Here is a 7,629-nt window from a genome sequence, read left to right on the forward strand (position 1 = left end):
GCGGGCGGATCACGAGGTCAGGAGGTCAAGACCATCCTGGCTAACACGGAGAAACCCCGCCTCTACTAAAAATACAAAAAAATTAGCCGGGTGTGGTGGTGGCGCCTGTAGTCCCAGCTACTTGGGAGGCTGAGGCAGGAGAATGGTGTGAACCCGGGAAGTGGAGCTTGCAGTGAGCCGAGATCGCGCCACTGCGCTCCAGCCTGGGTGACAAGGCGAGACTCCATCTCAAAAAAAAAAAAAAAGCGTGGACTGTTTGATGAATTTGCATGTCATCCTTGCTCTGCGGCCGTGTCCATCTCTGTATACTTCCAATTTCAGTATATGTGTTGCCAAAGCGAGCACAAAAAATGCAGTATTATTAACTATAGTCAGTGTGCTGTACACTAGCTCCCCGAACATATTCATCTTACAACTGAAAGTTTGTACTCTTCCACCAGCATCTCCCATTTCCGCCACGCTTCAGCCCCTGACCACCAACCATCATTCTACTCTCCGCTTCTTTTTTTTTGAGTCGGAGTCTAGCTCTGTCCACCCAGGCTGGAGTGCAGTGGCACAATCTCGGCTCACCATAACCTCCGCCTGCCGGGTTCAAGCCATTCTCCTGCCTCAGCCTCTTGAGTAGCTGGGACTACAGGCGCCCATCACCACACCCAGGTAATTTTTGTATTTTTAGTAGAGACGGGGTTTCACTATGTTGGTCAGGCTGGTCTCAAACTCCTGACCTCATGATCCACCCACCTCCCAAAGTGCTGGGGTTATAAGTGTGAGCCACCGCGACTGGCCTACTCTCTGCTTCTGAGATTGACTTTTGTAGATTCCATGTATACGCATATACTATTTGTCTTTCTATGTCGGGCTTATTTCACTTAGTGTAATATCCTTCAGGTTCATGCATGATATTCCATTGTATATACCACATTTCTTCTCCATTCAACAAACATGTCTCCACTATATGCTCTATGTAGCATATATATCTTTGCTATAGTCAAGATATTCTGTATCTTGAAAATGCTGCAATAAACATGAAAATGCAGATATCTCTTTGAGATACTGGTTTTATTTCCTTTGGATGTATATCCAGAAGTGGGTTTGCTGGATCATATTGTGGTTATATTTGTAAATATAAAACTCTTTTTTATTTTTACTTATCTGTTTTTTGAGATGGAGTTTCACTCTTGTCGCCCAGGCTGGAGTGCAGTGGCACAATCTCGGCTCACCACAACCTCCACCTCCCGGTTTCAAGCCATTCTCCTGCCTCAGCCTCCTGACTAGCTGGGACTACAGGCTTGCTCCACCACGCCCAGCTACTTCTGTATTTTTAGTAGAGATGGGGGTTTCTCCATGTTGGTCAGGCTGGTCTCGAACCCCCGACCTCAGGTGATCTGCCCGCCTCGGCCTCCCGAAGTGCTGGGATTACAGGCGTGAGCCACCACGCCCAGCCTAAAAATATTTTTAAAATACGTTGGAATAACATAGACTTATGGTATGAAGAATGAGGAACTCCACTAACTTGTTCCTCAAGGTACCTGGCAAAAATTATATAAAAAACAAAAACAAACCCCAACCATTTAAAGCCTGTGATCATCAGCCTAAGGGCAAACAGCAAAAGAAAAAACATCTATTCAAGACAACCTGTGAAAACTCATTAAGAAAGGCAAGGGTCTGTGGTATTTTAATCAAGCTCACTCCTCCCTCTCCCATCTCAACTCAGTGAGGTGAAGACTCCACTCCAGACTGCTGTATCCTAAAACACAGGGCTCCCTCTCCCACCAGCTCCCAGGTGGAGGGCTGTCTTCCCAGCAGAATAGGGATGTCAGTATTTTATTTTATTATTTTATTGTGGCAGGGTCTCACTATGTTGCCCAGGCTGGTCCTGAACTCCTGGGCAACACAGTGTTACACGGAGTTACAGGCCGGGCAAGGTCACTCACACCTGTAATCCCAGCACTTTGGGAGGCCGAGGAGGGCAGATGGCCTGAGGCCAGTCTGGCCAACATGGGGAAACCCTGTCTCTAGTAAAAATACAAAAATTAGCTGGGCATGGTGGCGGGCGCCTGTAATCCCAGCTACTTGGGAGGCTGAGGCAGGAGAATTGCTTGAACTGAGGACGTGGAGGTTGCAGTGAGCTGAGATTGCGCCATTGCACTCCAGCCTGGGCGACAGAGCAAGACTGTCTCACAAAAAAAAAAAAAAAAAAAAAAAAAAAAAAAAGAGAAAGTGTTGGTATTACAGATGTGAGCCACTGCACCAGGCAAGGATGTCAGTATTTCTTATCCTGCCCCCTCCAGCCACCTGTTGCTGAGACTAAGTCCTGGGTATGCATAGTTAAGGGTTTGTTTGTTTTTTTTCCCCACCCAACCCTCACTTGTAGAATGGAAGTTCCGCCTTGGACAAAGTGTGATGAGAGGACTGAGACCTCTTTAAGCTCGTGAAGTGGCGGTTCCACACCAGGAGAGGAAAGCAAAGAGGACCTCAGGCTGCTGCATCTTGTGCTTAGCTTGCAAAGCAAGACTGTCACTCAGAAACTCGCTATTGTCCCCACCTCCACCTCCAGAATCCTGGCTCAGATATTTTGCCTGAAGAGAGGAGCAGGCTGTAAAACAGAGAGATTCTAATCTCCTCCCAAAGGACTCACTTTAATTTTTTAAAAAACTGTTTGGACATATTTAAATGTAAAGACTGAAAAAATGCAAACAAGAAAAAAAGAAAAAAATGTATATAAATCTAAGGACACACCCAAGCATGATGGAGATTCAGGTGAAAGGTACTTGGGAGGAAATTCAAGTTACAGGATAAACTGTAGACCTGATTGTTTGTAGGAGAGAACTAGGGAATAATACTGGAAGAAGTGGCCAGGCACAGTGGCTCATACCTGTAATCTCTGCAGGTGGCCAAGGCGGGTGGATCACCTGAGGTCAGGAGTTCGAGGCCAGCCTGGCCAACATGGTGTAACCCCATCTCTACTAAAAATACAAAAATTAGCTGGGCATGGTGGCCCGCACCTGTAATCCCAGCTACTCAGGAGGTTGAGGCAGGAGAATCACTTGAACCCAGGAGGCAGAGGTTGCAGTGAGCTGAGATTGCACCACTGCACTCCAGCCTGAGCCATGGAATGAGACTCCATCTGAAAAACAAAACAAAAACCTGGAAGGCCTCCCAGAATCAGAACAAATGTCAAACACTGATCTCAGAAACTCTCCATGAATTAGTTTGTAGAGCAATTTGTTTATGCCCTTAGTATTATTCAAAACAACTGAGCAATTAGCCATCAATGAGAGGAGTTTAACAGCTGGGGGTGATCAGGGAAAAGGGAAGGTTTCCGGAAATCACTATCATCTCAAGTTGACTGTGAGCATACTCAGTGCTGCACCTTAGACTGTGGAAGGGGAAACAGACTTCACTAAAATAACACAGCCAGTCACTAGACACATTAACAAGCAAATAAAGATAACCAGACCTCAGAGGGAGAAAGATAGGGGACCAGTACTCAGAGTTGCTACAATAAATACTATATTATCTAAAATGTCCAGTGTCCAATAAAAATTAAAGACATGCAAAGAAGCATGTCTTATTTAAACATACACAATTTAGGCTTCACTAAATTTATTTATTTATGTATTTTTTAATAAATAGAGATAGTGTCTCACTGTATCACCCAGGCTGATCTTGAACTACTGGCCTCAAGCAATCCTCCTGCCTCAGCTTCCCAAAGTGCTAATATTACAGGTGTGAGCCACCACACCAGGCCTTCACTAATTTATTAAAAATTGCTTTTCTTCAATAATAAACTTAGCCTACTACACTTTTTTTACTTTATAAACTAATGTTTTAAACGTTTAGATTTTTTGTAATAACACTTAGCTTAAAACATAAACACATTATACAACTGTATAAAAATATTTTCCTTCTTTATATCCTTATTCTACAAATTTTTTCCTATTTTTAAAATTTTATATTTTTCTTTGATTTACTTTTTAAACTTTTTTTGGTTAAAAATTAAGACACAGGCCAGGCACAGTGGCTCAAGCCTGTAATCCCAGCACTTTGGGAGGCTGAGGTGGGCGGATCGCGAGGTCAAGAGATCAAGACCATCCTGGCCAACATGGTGAAACCCTGTCTCTATTAAAAATACAAAAATTAGCTGGGTGTGGTGGTGCGCACCTGTAGCCTCAGCTACTCAGGAGGCTGGGGCAGGAGAATTGCTGGAGCCCGGGGGGTGGAGGTTGCAGTGAGCCAAGATAGCACCAGTGCACTCCAGCCTGGGCAGCTGAGTGAGATTCCATCTCAAAACAAACAAACAAACACACACGGCGGCTCACGCCTGTAATTCTAGCACTTTGGGAGGCCAAGGTGGGTGGATCACGAGGTCAGGAGGTTGAGACCAGCCTGGCCAACATAGTGAAACCCTGTCTCTACTAAAAATACACAAAAAATTAGCCAGGTGTGGTGATGGGCACCTGTAATCCCAGGTATTCAGGAGGCTGAGACAGGAGAATCACTTGAACCCCGGAGGCAGATGTTGCAGTGAGCTGAGATTGTGCCACTGCACTCCAGCCTGGGCAATGGTTTGAGACTGTCTCAAAACAAACAAACAAACAAACAAACAAACAAACAAACAAACAAAAAACTAAGACGCAAACACACTGATTAGCTTGGGCCAACATGGGATAAAGATCATCAACATCACTCTCTTCCATCTCCACATACTTTCTCACTGGAAGGTTTTCGGGGACAATAACAGGCATGGAGTTATCATCTCCTATGATAAAAAAAAAATGTCTTCTGAAATACTTCCTGAAGGACCTACCTGAGGCTGGTATTACAATTAATTTTTTTAATAAGTGGGAGTACACTCTAAAACAACAATAAAAAGAATAGTATGGTAAATAAATAAGCTAGCAATACAGTCATTTATTATCAAGTATGAATTATACATAATTGTATTGCTATAATTTTTTTTTTTTTTTTGAGACAAAGAGTCTTGCTCTGTTGCCCAAGCTGGAGTGCAGTGGCACGATCTCGGCTTGCTGCAAGCTCCTGCTCCCTGGTTCTGGCCATTCTCCTGCCTCAGCCTCCCGAGTAGCTGGGACCACGGGCACCTGCCACCACACCTGGCTAATTTTTTGTATTTTTAGTAAAGACAGGGTTTCACCAGGTTAGCCAGGATAGTCTTGATTTCCTGACCTCGTGATCCGCCTGCCTCAGCCTCCCAAAGTATTGGGATTACAGGCGTGAGCCACTGCGCCTGGCCATGTGTTTTTTTGTTTGTTTGTTTTTTTGAGAGAGTCTCGTTCTGTCACCCAGGCTGGGGTGGAGTGGCATGATCTCAGCTCACTTCCTGGGTTCAAGTGATTCTCCTGCCTCAGTCTTCCAAGTAGCTGGGATTGCAGGCGCCCACCACCATGCCTGGCTAATTTTTTTTTTTATATAATAATAATTATTATTATTATTTTTTTTGAGACGGAGTCTTGCTCTGTCGCCCAGGCTGGAGCGCAGTGGCCGGATCTCAGCTCACTGCAAGCTCCGCCTCCCGGGTTTATGCCATTCTCCTGCCTCAGCCTCCCGAGTAGCTGGGACTACAGGCGCCCACCACTTCGCCCGGCTAGTTTTTTGTATTTTTTTAGTAGAGACGGGGTTTCACCGTGTTAGCCAGGATGGTCTCGATCTCCTGACCTCGTGATCCGCCCGTCTCGGCCTCCCAAAGTGCTGGGATTACAGGCTTGAGCCACCGCGCCCGGCCTATATAATTATTTTTGAGACAGTCTTGCTCTGTTCCCCAGACTAGAGTGCAGTGGCACGATCTCAGTTCACTGCAACCTCCACCTCCCAGGTTCAAGCGATTCTCCCGCCTTAGCCTCTCGAGTAGCTGGGATTACAGGCACCTGCCACAGCACCCAGTTAATTTTTTTTTTTTTGTATTTTTGGTAGAGACGGGGCTTCACCATCTTGGCCAGTCTGACCTCTTGAGCCACCTCCATCAGCGCTGGGCCTCCCAAAGCACTGGGATTACAGGCGTGAGCCACTGCACCTAGCCTGTATTGCTATACGTTTATAGGTGTGACACTGCAGCATACACTAGCATCAGCACAAACGTGAATAATTCATTGTGCTATGACATTACAATGACTGTGATCTCTCTGGGTGCTAGACATTTTTCAACTCCATTATAATATTATGAGACCACCATCATTTATGTAGTCCATTGTTGGCCAACATGTCATTATGCAGCACACGACTGTATGTGCATAACAGGAATACCAGAGGGAGGGGAAAGAGGCAGAAAAAAATATTTGTAAAAATAATAACTGAAAACTTCCAAATTTATTTAAAAATAGTAACTTATACATCCAAAAACTCAACAAACTCCAAAAAGGATAAACACAAATAAATGCCAGAAGACATCATAGTAAAAATGCTGAAATGCAAAGGTAAGAATCAAGTTCTAGGCCAGGCACAGTGGCTCACGCCTGTAATCCCAGCACCTTGGGAGGCCAAGGCAGGCAGATCACGAGGTCAGGAGATCGAGACCATCCTGGTTAACACGGTGAAACCCCATCTCTATTAAAAATACAAAAAATTAGCCAGGCGTGGAGGCGCACGCCTGTAGTCCCAGCTACTCGGGGGGTTGAGGCGGGAGAGTGGTGTGAATCCAGGACGTGGAGCTTGCAGTGAGCCGAGATTGCGCCACTGCACTCCAGCCTGGGTGACAGAGTGAGACTCGGTCTCAAAAGAAAAAAAAAAAAAAAAAAAAAAAAAAGATGAGAATCAAATTCTAAAAGAAGCAACAGAAAGACAAGTCATCACTTACAGGGAAATCCCAATAAGATTAACAGATGGTTTCTCAGGAGAAACAATGAAGGGCAGAAAGTAGTGGGATTACATATTCAAAATGCTCAAAGGAAAAAACACAACAGTGTCTACCAAAAGTCCTATATCCAGCAAGGTATTTTTCAAAAATAAGATAGCATAAAGACTACCAGATAGACAAATGCTGTGAAAAATTGTTAGCAGATCTGTGTTAACAAAATACTAAAGGAAATTCTTCAGGCTGAAAGCAATCAACACAGATGATTATTCAACGCCACACTTTAAAAAAAAAAAGCACAGGTAAAAGTAATAATGAAATTATGACAGACAGGTTAAATATATAATCATTCTCCTTTCTTAACTAATTTAACATGCATGATATAAAATAGGTATATAATGTATAGGTGAGCCAATAATACATAGAACATAGTATGTGTAATATAATAACTACACAGAGGTTAGTGACAGCAAAGCTATATTGGGCTAAGGAAATGGTAATGGTAAAGTAATAATAATAATATATTGTTGGGGTCATATCATTAATAGGTATGTTTAATAGTAATACTACAGGTCGGGTACAGTGACTCATGCCTATACTCCCAGCACTTTTGGAGACTGAGGTGGGTGAATCACCTGAGGTCCAGGGTTTGAGACCAGCCTGGCCAATATGGTGAAACCCCATCTCTACTAAAAACACAAAAATTAGCCAGATGTAGTGGTGGGTGCCTGTTACTTAGCCTCAGTTACACGAGAGGCTAAGGCAGGAGAATTGCTGCCTTAGCAGAATTGTTGAAGCAATTCTTGAACCCAGGAGGCAGA

At 44.1% G+C, this 7,629-nt stretch overlaps 1 non-coding gene across 1 annotated transcript; it reads right to left on the bottom strand.

Annotated features, from left to right (window-relative positions):
- Positions 1-241: 241 nt before the first annotated feature.
- LOC111545393 lies at positions 242-345 on the bottom strand. Its single transcript, XR_002732434.1, has one exon. It is a non-coding gene; the product is annotated as a U6 spliceosomal RNA (small nuclear RNA).
- Between the last annotated feature and the right edge of the window lie 7,284 nt (positions 346-7,629).

The sequence above is a fragment of the Piliocolobus tephrosceles genome, chromosome 2 (assembly GCF_002776525.5).
Source record: "Piliocolobus tephrosceles isolate RC106 chromosome 2, ASM277652v3, whole genome shotgun sequence".
Taxonomy (NCBI): Eukaryota; Metazoa; Chordata; class Mammalia; order Primates; family Cercopithecidae; genus Piliocolobus; species Piliocolobus tephrosceles.